The 13,686-nt window shown below is 43.7% G+C and overlaps 1 pseudogene; it reads right to left on the bottom strand.

The window, feature by feature from the left end:
- Positions 1-9,795: 9,795 nt before the first annotated feature.
- Positions 9,796-10,386, bottom strand: LOC115847425 (protein TEX261 pseudogene; annotated as a pseudogene).
- Positions 10,387-13,686: the final 3,300 nt, after the last annotated feature.

Below are 13,686 nucleotides of genomic sequence, written 5' to 3'. Positions count from 1 at the left end.
CGGCGCCCCGGCCGCCGCCGCCACGCAGCCGCCGTGAGCTCGCCGCCGCGCGGGGCACTGTGGGGGCCATAGTCCCGCCCGCGGCAACTACAAGGCCCGTCGCGCCCAGCGCCCGTCCTCCCCCGCCCGTGATTGGCCCGCGCCCCGTGCCGGGAGGCCCCTTCCAACGCTGTAGCCTCCGCTGCTGCCACGCGGAGCATTGTGGGGGTCGTAGTCCCACCAGCGCGCCGACTACAAGGCCCTTAGTTCCACACGCCCGCCCGCCCCCGCCCGTGATTGGCCAGGGCATCCGCCGTCGCGGAGCCGGAAACTGGTGTTTTCCGGTGCCCGCCCCCGGGCCTGCGAGGTGTGGGTAGGTGGTGCGGTAGGTCATCGGCGGGACGCGGACTGCGATATGCAGGGGCTGGGTGGAGCCGGCCACCGGTCTGAACCACCCTACGTGGAGCGCTCGGGGCGTCGCGGGGACGGCGGGCTGGGTGGCGGTGGGGACTATAACCCGACGGTTCAGACGGGCGAGGCCTGCGGAGCCCAGGACGTATCCAGTTGGGGAGATGGTCAAACCGCTAGCGGAAGAGACGCCTTCGCCCCAGCTAAATACGAAATGCCTCGTGCGTGTTTCCTAAGAATTAGGCATTTCCATGCGTCCTACGATGATCCAATTCAGGACCGCCGACACTGACGGGGCCTCGAATCCAGCATGGCTTCCCTGCGCTACCCTCGTAGCGTGGGTTCTGGTCCGGGACCCGGTCCTGGGTCACGCCTCAAATGGCAGTCAGGTGTCCTTACTGTCCCTCAATCTGGGAGACTTTCTCCTTCTTTGTCTTTATGACCTTGACCTTTCTGAGACGTGCAGGCCAGAGATGTACACACCGATGCATCCCCACGGTTACATTAGGTTATGCACTTTGGCTGGAATATCAACGAGGTGGTGCTAAATTCTCACAGAATCCTGTCAGGAGACTCGCAAACCCATGGCCCGGATGCTGCTGGATACTCCTTTGTAATCATTGATACTATCCTGTGAGAAGACAATTCAGACTTTGCAAATATCCTGTCACTCCTCAAGCTTTTAAAATTTTTATTGAGGTATACTTGATTTATAATACATGAGTTTCAGGTGTACAATGTAGTGATTCACAATTTTTAAAGATTATACTCGGGCTTTGCTGGTGGTGCAGTGGTTGAGAGTCCGCCTGACGATGCAGGGGACACGGGTTCGTGCCCCGGTCCGGGAAGATCCCACATGCCGCGGAGCGGCTGGGCCCGTGAGCCATGGCCGCTGAGCCTGCGCATCCGGAGCCTGTGCTCCGCGACGGGAGAGGCCACAACAGTGAGAGGCCCGTGTACCGCAAAAAAAAAAAAAAAAAAAAAAAAAGATTATACTCCATTTATAGTTATTATAAAATATTGACTATATTCCCTGTGCTGTACAATATATCCTTGTAGCTTTATTTTATACATAGTGGTTTGTACCTCTTAATCCCTTACCCCTGTCCTGTCCCTCCCCCCTTCCTTCTCCCCAGATGTACATCCTTCTCCCAGATGTAGAGATTGTTCTCTACATCTGTGAGTGTTTCTTTTTTGTTATGTTCACTAGTTTTATTTTTTAGTTTCCACGTAAAAGTGGTAACATACAGTATTTGTCTTTCTCTGTCTCATTTCATTTAGCACGATATCCTCTAGGTCCATCCATGTTGTTGCAGATGGCAAAATTTCATTCTTTTTTATGACTGAATAGTATTCCATTGGGGTGTGTGTGTGTGTTTGTGTGTGTTTGTGTGTGTGTGTGTGTGTGTGTGTGTGTACACCACATTGTCATTATCCATTCATCTGTTGATGGACATTTAGGTTGTTTCCATATCTTGGCCATTGTAAATAATGCTGCTAGGAACATTGGGGCACTTTGTATCTTTTCAAATTTAGTGTTTTCATTTTCTTCGGATATATACCCAGGAGTGGAATTAATGGATCACGTAGTAGTTCTGCTTTTAGTTTTCTGAGGAACGTCCATACTGTTTTCCACAGTGGATGCACCAATTTACATTCCCACCAGCAGTGTACAAGGGTTCCCTTTTCTCTACATCCTCACCAACATTTGTTGTTTGTAGTCTTTTGATGCTAGCCATTCTGACAGGTGTGAGGTGATATCTCACTGTTGTTTTGATTTGTATTTCTCTGATAATTAGCAATGTTGAGCATCTTTTCATGTGCCTGTAAGCCATCCGTATGTCTTCCTTGGAAAAATGTCTATTCAAGTTTCCAGCCCATTTTTTAATCGGGTTGTTTTTTTGATATTGAGTTATATGAGCTCCTCAGACTTTTTTTTTTTTTTTTTAATCAGGAGAAGAAAGGATTTATTACTTGCAGCAAGTAAGGAGAACACCGGGGATCTTTCCTAAAGCAGCATGTCCCAGAACAGTAAAATTGGGGAGGTTGTAAGCTGAGGGTACATGCATATTCATGAAGGGGCTCAGCTGACAGTTGACAGAATCCAAACTTTAGTTGATTGAAGTCACCAGGGTCAGAAAAGGTCAACATCATCATCCCTTAGGTTCTGGTTGATCTGGTGGTTGAGTGCTTCAGGCTAACCTTTACCACTGAAAGATAACTGGCAGTCTTCACAACTGATATATTATCTTTGCTATTGTTACTTCTCTTGCCTGATAGCAGGTAATGTTTCTGCATTCTTTTGTTCCCTTAAGATCATTAATTACTGAGACCTGTTCAAGGGCAAGCATTGTAGCCAGGATTAGATCACAAAATGGCTTAGGCTGAGCTCCTTAAACTTTTAACTAAGTAGTTTTCATTGATATTTCTTGCCTAAAGGAATTGTTACTAGCCTATTCTTTTCTATATATTTATTTATTATTATTTTTAAACATCTTTATTGGAGTATGATTGCTTTACAATGGTGTGTTAGTTTCTGCTGTATAACAAAGTGAATCAGCTATACATATACATACATCCCCATATCTCATCCCTCTTGCGTCTCCCTCCCAGCCTTCTAGGTGGACACAAAGCACCAAGCTGATCTCCCTGTGCTATACGGCTGCTTCCCACTAGCTATCTATTTTATATTTGGTTGTGTATATATCAGACTATTCTATTTCCATCATTCCTTTTCCACCTACTAACTTTGTACTCTAGGGAAGATACTACATTCATTAGTGGTATGGATCTGTGGATTCTTATTTTACTTAATGAGTTATAATCCATTACTCTCCATATTCACTTAGATGCTCAGATGTGGCAGATTTGGCCAGTGGGAGCTCCACCAGCTGGCTTTGTATCCTTTCAACATGTCACGATTTTTAAGAATTTTCTTACATTCTAGCAAAGTTGTTCCAGGATCATCTTGTACTCTGGGCCCAGACCTGGAATCAGCCATTTCTCCAAGGAGCCCTGATTCCTTTTAGTGGTTTCATGTTTTATTTGTATGAGGAGAATATGTCATAATTTTACTTGTGAAATTAAAAAATAATTTTTAGGGCATTCAATCACAGTAGGAGTGAGATGCCCAATCAGCCTGTCTGTCCTTGTCTTAGCTGAGAGTCCCAAGTCCTAGGAAACCCTCAGGCCTAGGCTCACCATTCAGTCTAAGTGCGAGAGATGCTAGGGAAAAGAAGGGAGAAGGAACATAAGAGGAAGATGCTCTGAGAATTGGTGGCCCCTTCTGACCCAAACTGGCCAAACTCCAAACCCCCACCCAACTCCATGCCTTCATATGAGGCTGGCCTGAGGAGGGAGAAGAGAAAAGGCTGTGGGAATCTGGTGCAGGCAGGCATTGACCACGGAGCTTAGAACTTGGAGACAGGGTGGTGGTGGAAGGGGACAGGCAAGGACTCTCATAGGTGCTGGGGACAGAGGACCTGTCACTGGAGGAGCCATGATGTGTGACAGTGTTGGGGGAATAGTCATCAGGAAGAGATTCCCTGAGGATATGACACCTGAGTGGAGACCCAGAAGATGCACAGGAAGTGGCCAGTGAGGCTGCTGGAATAGGGGATTGGCAAAGATAAAAGAAGCAGGTCTGCTGCTTTTTGGGCTCCAACTGGGCCTCCAACATTGCCAGGTGCTTGCCCTCCATCATTTCATCGAGTCCTCCCAATACCCCGGGATGTGGGGCTTATGCTACATGTTTTACAAATGAGAAAACAGGCTCAGGGCAAAATCCTTAGTTATCACCTTTGGCTTCTTACACACTCCATCTGATTTGTCAATCTGTGAGCAAACGACAGACTCAGAACTAGCCTTGGCCTCCTGCCTTCCTGACTGCCCCCTCTTTGGCTCGAACCCAATTGCCTCCCAACTGGACTATTGTAGTCATCTTCTCACTGGCCTTCCCCCAGCCCCCTCACCCTATATTTTCTCTAACAGCAGCAGTAGGATCCTTAGCCCAAGGCAAGTCATACCCCCTCAGCTCAAAACTCTTTCCTTTAGTACATTCAGGCTGCTGTAACAATACCACGGTTGGGAGGCTTATAAGCAAAAGACATTTATTTCTTAAGGTGCTGGAAGTCCAAAACCATGGTGTCAGCAGATTCAGTGTCTAGTGAGAACTGGCTTCCTCTTCTCTCACTGTGTCCTCACATGGCAGGAGGGGTGAGGCAGCTCTCTGGGGTCTCTTTTTATAAGGCTCTTTATCACCCACAAAGACCCCACCATCCTATCACCATCACCTTGGGGGTTAGGATTTAATGTGTGAATTTGGTGGGGCACAAAACTTAAGATCATAGCCCCCTCCCAGAGGCAAAGCCTAATTACAGCAGCCACCCCCCAAGACACTTCACATTCTGGGAAGTGGCCCTTCTGCTCTCATGACTTGTTCCCCTTCCTGGCTTTATCTTCCTCCGTGGCATCCTGCATGTTGTGCTTATTCACGTTTGCACCTTTGTCTCCTCCTGGAATGTCAGCTCCAGGAGGCAGGGACCTTGACCAGGCCTCAGCAGTCTCCTGACCCACACACCAGGGCCTCCAGCCAGGGTCCTGCAGGGGCTCAGGACTCAGCAGAGACCAGGCTGTCCTTATTATCCCCCTCCCTGGACCCTATACCCCTTCACCAGGATGGAAGACATGGGAGAATGGAGGCCTTTGTCACACTGGGGTGCTGGGTGCCCATGGTGCACCCCCCTGCCAAGAATGACTGGGTGACCATTAGCCTGGAGGCAAAGGTAAGTGATATCTTCTCAGAAACCCGCTTTACCTTCATAAGCAAAGGCTCCGGGTCCCCCACTCCTCCCATCCAGGGCAAAGGGGCAGGATGCTTATGCACACAAGTGTCCGGGCTGGGACCTGGCCTAGATGTGGCCACTTTTTTGCTACCAAAGCTATTTGCTCAAAGGCTATTTGCTATTAGGTTCCCTTTTTTGCTATTTGCTCAGGAGCTCTGGGTGCTCACAAACGTCCCTCCTCCTCCTGGAATCCTGTCTCCTCTCTGCCTGTGGCTATCTGGTTGTAGACCAAGGAGCAAAGCCATCCCCTGTTGGTGACTCCCTGCCTAGGCATACTTAGCTCAACTGACAGCAGAGTAAATGGCATGGCATCCCCCACGTATTCATATTGTGTAATGTAGGATGAGTCTTTGACCCAAATGTCATTCATTTGATAAACTCTGTGCCAGGCCTTAGGGGTTCAGACATATACCGTATATCCAGTTTTTCCAGTGCCATTTGTTGAAAAGACTGTCCTTTCTCCGTTAAATGGTCTTGGCACCCATGTCAAAAATCAATCAACCTTATATGCAAGGGGTTGTTTCTGGAATTTCTTTTCTTTTCTTTTTGCTTTTTTTTTTTTTTACACTCTTCTTATTTTTTTATTTTAATTTAATTTTATTTTTTTGATGTGGACCTTTTTTTTTTTTTTGGCTGCATTGGGTCCTCATTGCTGCATATGGGCTTTCTGTAGTTGTGGCGAGCGGGGGCTACTCTTCATTGTGGTGCACGGGTTCTAGGTGCGTGGGCTTCAGTAGTTGCAGAACACAGCTTCAGTAGTTGTAGCACACAGGCCCTAGAGTGTGTGGGCTTCTGTAGTTGTGGTGTGTGGGCTCAGTAGTTGTGGCAGATGGGCTCTAGAGTGCAGGCTCAGTAGTTTAGTTGCTCCACGGCATGTGGGATCTTCCCACACCAGGGATCAAACCCATGTCCCCTGCATTGGCAGGCAGATTCTTAACCACTGAGCCACCAGGGAATTCCCTAGAATTTCTTTTCCACTGGTCTGTATGTCTATCTTTATGCCAGTACCACACTGTTTTGGTTACAGTAGTTTTGAAGTAAGTTTTGAAATAGGGAAGTGTGAATCCTCCAACTTTGTTCTTTTACAAAATGCTTTGGCTATTTGGGGTCCCTTGAGATTCCATATGAGTTTTAGGATTTTTTTTTTAATTTCTGCAAAAAAATCATTAGGATTTTGATAGGAATTGCATTGAATCTATAGGATGCTTTGAGTAGCATTGACATCTTAACAATATTGTCTTCCAGTCCATGAACACAGAATGTCTTTCCATATTTATGTCTTCTTTAACTTCTTTTAGAAGTGTTTTGTAATTTTCGGTCTGTAAGTTTTTACCCACTTTGGTTAAGTTAATTTCTAAATATTTTTTTCAGATTGTTCATTGTTACTGTATGCAACTGATTTTTATGTGTTGATTTCGTATCCTATAACTTTTCTGAATTTGCTTATTAGCACTAATAGGTTTCGGGGTTTGTTTATTTGGTGTGGAATCTTTAGCATTTTCTATGTATAAGATATGGACAAAGATAATTTTACTTGTTCCTTTCCAATTTGGATGCCTTTTATTTCTTTCTCTTGTCTAATTGCTCTGGCCAGAACTTCCAGTACTATGTTGAAAAGAAGTAGCAAAAGCAGGCATCCTTGTCTTACTCCTGATCTTAGGGGGAAAGCTTTAGGTCTTTCATCATTGAGTTTGATGTTCACTGTGGATTTTTTCATATATAGCCTTTATCATGTTGGGGAAGTTCCCTTCTATCCTAGTTTGTTGAGTGTTTTTATCATGAAAGGGTGTTGGACTTTGTCAAAAGGTTTTCTGCATCAATTGAAATGATCATGTGTGTGGGTTTTTTTTCCTGTTCATTCTGTTAATGTGATACATTGGTTGATTTTCATATGTTGAACCATCCTTGCATTCTGGGAATAAATTCCATTTGGTCATGGTGTAATCCTTTTAATATGCAGCCGAATTTGGTTGGCTAGTATTTCGTTGTAGATTTTTGCATCAATATTCATAAGAGCTAAATGGTCGTAAGGTATTTTTAAAGGTATATTAACTCACCCAGCTCCCCTGGTTAAGATAGTGGGGCTACATGGAACTGAACATGATACAATTTTAAGAGGGGAAAGAAACAGAAGAGAGAGTTCCTGTGCTTGGAACTTTGGAGCTGGGCCTTGCACACTTCCTGCAGAACTGGAAGAGAAGTGGAGTCACTGTGGTTTAAATAGTGATGGGAGTATGGGGAATTATTTTTCTTTAAACATTTTTGATAAAGGAATTATTGTTAATTTAAAGTGTGATTATGTAGAAAAATGACTGTTTGGATGTAAATACACCTGCAAGTATGTACAAGTGGAGAACATGATGGTTAACATATTTTTTCAAATACTCCAGAAAAAAGGGGAGATGAGGATAATGAAATTTCAGAAGTTGTTGATGGTAGTTGAAGCTGGGTGGGTGCTACATTATGCTCTTGACTTTTGGGTCTATTTTGAAATTTTTAAGATAAAAAATTTCAAGTGTTTTAATGTTGTAATGATATTACCTTCATAAAACATGAGAAGACGAAAAAAAAAAGTCATTTACCTGTCTCTGAATAGCTATCATCTGAGTGCCACTTGACTTCTGGGTGGCTGTCCCTGCTAGTGGACATGAATTCTGACCTCCTGCTTCGACCTACTTCTTGTTTTAAATGAATCCATTGGTTGCTCTCATGTGCCTGCTTTATCTTATTTAATCCTTACAAAAGCCTAATGACCTAGCTATTATCCCCATTTTTCAGATGAGGAAATTGAGGAACAGAGAATGATATGGCCATGGGTTTGAACCCCTGAGCTCTGGGAGATCGGGAGGGGAATCTACACTCTCACTCATCATCATCACCCCACTGCCACCTAAACTGTTCTTCATGTCTTACTCCACCTCTGGGTCCTCCTGGATCCCCAGCCAACATGGCATTTCCAGATGAATTTCCAAGGCTGTGTTAAACATAGCTCCCCCATGTGGCCTCCCCATCTTTCCAGGCTCTCATCCAACTACCACTGTGAAAAATCTGTGTTATTTCTGGGCCTCTAGGATCAGAACCCTTTCCTGTGTTGGGAGAATTCCCCCATCATGTGAGTTTTGATGGAAGATGGGCCAACCTCCCAGTTTTGAAGCTCAAACAAGGGGCCAATCCTCACCTCCCAGGCTCCATGCAGCTGGGATCTGGGCATCTGGGCTGAAATGTTTGAGATTTCACCAACAAACAACTCTTCTCACCACCCCTTTCCCATATACACACTTTAAATAATGCCCACACCTACATAAAATACATATCAACCCTGCCCAATGAAGACAATCCAAGTCTCATATGGTTGCCACATCCCAGTCCAGGAACTATGGGTGATATGTGATTTTCTCAGTCAGACCTGGATAATAGCCCCTCAAGGGAGAGTAACCATTGCCTAAAAGAAGAGTTTAATCATCCCAAAGTCTCCAAAATATAATTGTATAGATGAAGTTGTAGTTCAGGAGATAGAAATCACTCTAGATGTTTCAAACAGATAGGGATTTAATACAGGGAATCAGTTGCTTGCAAAATCATGGAAAGGACTTTAAGATTTGAAGTCGGTGGGGCTATGACTAGGCCTCAGAGTCCTGCCATAGCAGCTGTAATCCAGAGATCAAGAAGCTGCATGAAACCATTGCCAAGGTCACAGCTGCCACACCCATGAAACTGGGTGAAAGTGAGTGGGATATGGAATTGGGCCATTGCAAAAGTTCACATCTGCCAGAACCTACACATCAGTGCCATCTCTGCCAAGAGAATGGCACCCTCCTCCCTTCTGCCTTCCATATCTCATGCAATCACATCTTATTGGCAGAACCCAAGTCAATCAATCCAGACTCCTAAGGGCAAAAGTCTCTGGGAGATGTAGTTTTTAACCTTCCCACCCTTCACAAGGAGTAGAAGAATAAATGTAGAAATGGATGGTGAGTAAAGATAAACAATGTCTAGCACTGCAAGAGAATTCTTGCAACAAAAGTACTCTTTGGATATTTTTTTTCAGGGTATTATGGCAAACAGTGCCATCTAGCATCTTTATTCAAATGGCAATCAGCACTTGGACAGAAATCGCAGTTCAACAGCAGAAACTTTCTCTTACGAGTGCTAAGCCACGGCCCCTCCCTACGGCCATCTGCCACAGCAATTATCACCATCTGCTCTCCAGCTTCACGGCCCCTGCCCTGCCTGCCCTGGCTGAGCCAGAACTCCAGACCCATCACAGGAGGGGGTGGGAGGGCCACAGGAGCTCAGCCTTTGCCCTCCAAAGGTGGACCACGGCCTCCTGGCTAAGCAGGCACAGCATCCTCCCTAGTGCTCTCTGAAGTCTCAGCCTCTGGCAGCATCAGATCTGAGCCAAGCTGAACCTCCTGAGGAGGGTGGGGATGGGGGCATCTGGGGGAGTCAGGGAAGGAGGGCCAGGGCTGGGGGAAGGTGCCTTCTAGCTACTGGCCCCCACCTAGTGCAGAGGCCCAGGGACCTGACTCTCCTGATCTTGCCCCAGCATCCCCTCCCCAGGGGGTCAGTATATCTTCTGCCGACTGGGTAGAATGGCTTCTTTGATGAAGGAGAAGACAACCAGGATTCCTAAGCATTTGCCCCACTTACCTTTGGTGAAGTAATTGGAGACCACATCATCTCCTGGCTGCATGGTGGAGGGCAGGACGTTCTCCCCAGCCGACAGTGACACAAAGAATGCAGATGGGATTATCCACAGGCAGAAAGTGAAATAAGCCAGGACCTCTGAGAAAAGATAATATTCCTCTGCAAAAAATTGAAACTCTAGGTAATGATTCACCACCACTAACCCATACAACAGGATGAAGTTAAGCGAGGTCAGCATGACTAAGGGGAAGGTCTGGAGGAGACCAAAGTAGACAAGGTTGGTGCAGAGACCCATGCCAATCATGCAGGTGGGGAAGCACTCAAAAATGTAGAGGCCAATCGATACAGCTGTGGAGAATCAGGTCATGTATTTTATGATCCTACTAGTGGCCACTGTGTATTCTTCTATCAATTCTGCCAGGTAGTAGAGTCCGGCTATAATGGCCAGAATGATGAAGGCCACCTGGATGAAGAGCAACAGCCAGCTCAGCAGGTACATGAGCCACATGATGCCCATGCCCTGCCTGCCCCCTGACTGCTGGGATAGGCCTGCACACTTGCTATTTGGATTTTTGACATGATCCTGTTAGCAAGTCCACACATCCTCTTCCCAAAAATCATTTATCAAAGCTGGAGAAAACTGTCAGAACTGTCAAACAACTATTTCAGTGCTTGGAAATTCACCAAGTGCACACATCAAACTGAGAAAATTTTATCAATGAAAACTACTGAAATTCAGTTACAAACAGCAAGAGCATGGACGTTCTTTCTTGGGGAAGCTGCTGTCACCTCCCATCATCATAGTTCAATAAATGTGGAGGCAGGGGCTTCTCTGGTGGTGCAGTGGTTAAGAATCTGCCTGCCAGTGCAGGGGACACTGGTTTGAGCCCTGGTCCGGGAAGATCCCATATGCCGCGGAGCAACTAAGCCCATGGGCCACAACTACTGAAGCCCGTGCACCTAGAGCCCGTGCTCCACAACAAGAGAAGCCACTGCAATGAGAAGACTGCACACCACAACAAAGAGTAGCCCCTGCTCGAAACAACTAGAGAAAGCCCACGCACAACAACGAAGACCCAATGCAGCCAAAAATAAATAAATTTATTTTTTAAAATGTGGAAGCAGGGCAAGAAAACTATCACCTTTGATTCCACTGCTAGAGAGATCTCACTTGATCTGGAGTTATTTCAGTTAAAGTAGATCTCATTAGCAAGTGATCAGGGAAGACCTGAAGCTCTGCTAACAGTTCAGGACCGTTTTGAGCAGCAATGGACCAGAAGGAAAGCTGAGAATTTACTAGGGAGCTCCAGGAGGTGAGACAGCAATGGGAACTTGATAACTCAACATATCCCAGAGTGTGTGCACATGTATGATAAAGACTACAGCAGACTGAAGACATTTGCACATCTCCAGCCATCACAGTATGCCTTTTTATGGAGTGAAGATGCAAGAGATTTCAGTGGAATGTGAAAGCCAAGGTACACTTGAAAGTCACTTGAGCTTAGAAGGTGCTCCTCTGCCCACACACAGACCCATCAGCAGAAGGTGAAAACCTCATTAGCTCTGAGAACAATCTGATTAACCTTTACCTGAATGCTAAGCTATGCAGTCACCAGGACAAAACCTGGGAAAGAGGGCTTAAACACAAAAATAAGAACAAACAACTGAGCAGATACATCAGCAACCATACACTGTTGGGGAGACAGAGTACACAAACAAAACAACAACAATAATGCATGAGAGAAGGGAATTGGAATCCAGAGTTGCTACAATACATTATATTTTCAATAAAACATCATAAGACAGGCAAAGGCACAACGAAGTGTGGCCCATACTCAGAAAAAAGGGAGTCAATAGCTATTGGCTCTGGTTATCCCCAGATATTGGATATAGCAGACAAAGCCTTCAAAACAGCTATTGTAAATAAATTCAAATAGCTAAAGGAACCCATATTTAAATAACTAGAGCAATGCATTACAGCAATCACTCAACAACTAGGGACTCTCAATAAAGATGTTGTTATACAAAAGAACCAAATGGAAATTCTTGAATGGAAAATTACAATAACTGAAATGAAACTTTTACTAAAGGGGCTCAGAAGCAGAATTAAGATGCCTAAAAGAGAAATAGCAAGCATAATAGATCAATAAAAATTGTCTAATCTGAAAACAAAGATAAAAAAAGATTGAAGAAAGTTAAAGACAGCCACAGGTATCTGTGAGACAACATCAGGTGTACCAACATAATTGTAATGGGAGTCTCAGAGGAGAGGAGAAAGGGAAAGGGACAGATAAATATTTGAAGATATAATGGGCCAAATTTCAAAAATCTGATGAAAAACTTTAACCTACAGATCCAAGAAGGATAAACACAAAGAGATCCACACCATGCACTTCATAGCCAAACAGTTGAAAGCCAAATACAAAATGAAAATCTTGAAAGCAAGAGGAAAATGACATACACTTGAATGAGAAAATGACTTCTCATCAAAAACAATGGAAAACATAAAAGTGTAGAATGACATATTTAAAGTGCCAAAGGAAAGATTGCCAAACAAGAATTCTATATCCAGCAAAACTATCCTTTAAAAATGAGGATGGGAAAAGCTTTTTCCAGATAAATAAAGATCAAGAGGAGCTAGCATATTGGCCTAACAAGAAATACAGAAAAAGTCCTTCAGACTGAAAGAAAATGATGCCAGATAGTAACTTGAAATACACAGGAAGAAAGGAAGGAATACATAAGTAAATATCAAAGGCTCTATATGTATTTTTTCTCATTTCTTCTCTTAATTAAAATGCATAACATTTTAAAGCTATATTATTGGATTTATAATATATATAAATGCAATAAATGTCACAATAATAGTGTAAAGGCCAGGGAAAGAAATGATAAATTTGAGCAGATGTTCTCTATTTGGCCAAATTTCAGTTAGTATTATTCTAAAGTAAACTGTGATAAGGTAAGATGCATATTGTAATCCCTAGAGCAATCATTAATAAAATAACTAAAAAAATAGTTAAAATGTCAATAGAGGAATAAATAGTGCTCTCTAAAGTTTCATTTAGGACAAAAGAAGATAGTAAAGGAGGAATGGAAGAAGAAAAGAGATATGAGACATATAGAAAAAAGGTAGCAAAAAAAAGGTAGAAAAAGGTAGCATATCAATAATTACATTAAATATGAGTGTGTTAAACATCCAACTTAAAAGGCACAGATAGTGAGACTGGATGAAGAATCAAGATATAACTTTGTTTTCTACAATAGACACATCTTAGATTCAAACAAATTTGTGTGGAAAACATATAGTAGGCATATAATAACCACAAGCGAACCGGAAGGCCTATATTCTAGTTTGTCTTGAAATCAGACAAAGTAGACTTTGAGGAAACAAATAATACTAGAGACAAAGAGAGGCAATTCATTATCAATACACAAGGAACATATAAAAATTTAAAAATACACACACCTAATGACAGAGTCCCCATTTACATGAATCAAATCTCGACAGAACTGAAAGGAGAAATACACAATTCAAAAATAATAGTTGGAAATTTCAGTACTCTACTCTCAGCAATTGAAAGAACAACCAGGCAGCAAATCAGAAAGGATGAAGAAGACTTTAACAACACTATCAAACAACTTGACTTAAGTAGCATTTACAGAACATACACCAATGACTGCTGAATACATATTCTTTTCAAGAATTCATGGAACATTCTCCAGCATAGATCATATGTTGAGACACAAAACAAGCCTCACTAAGTTGAAAAAGATAAAGATTATGCAAAGTATGTTCTCTGAACAC

The sequence above is a fragment of the Globicephala melas genome, chromosome 6 (assembly GCF_963455315.2).
Source record: "Globicephala melas chromosome 6, mGloMel1.2, whole genome shotgun sequence".
NCBI lineage: Eukaryota > Metazoa > Chordata > Mammalia > Artiodactyla > Delphinidae > Globicephala > Globicephala melas.
The sequence above is the reverse complement of the archived record's forward strand: the minus strand, read 5'-3'. Positions and strand labels throughout refer to the sequence as shown.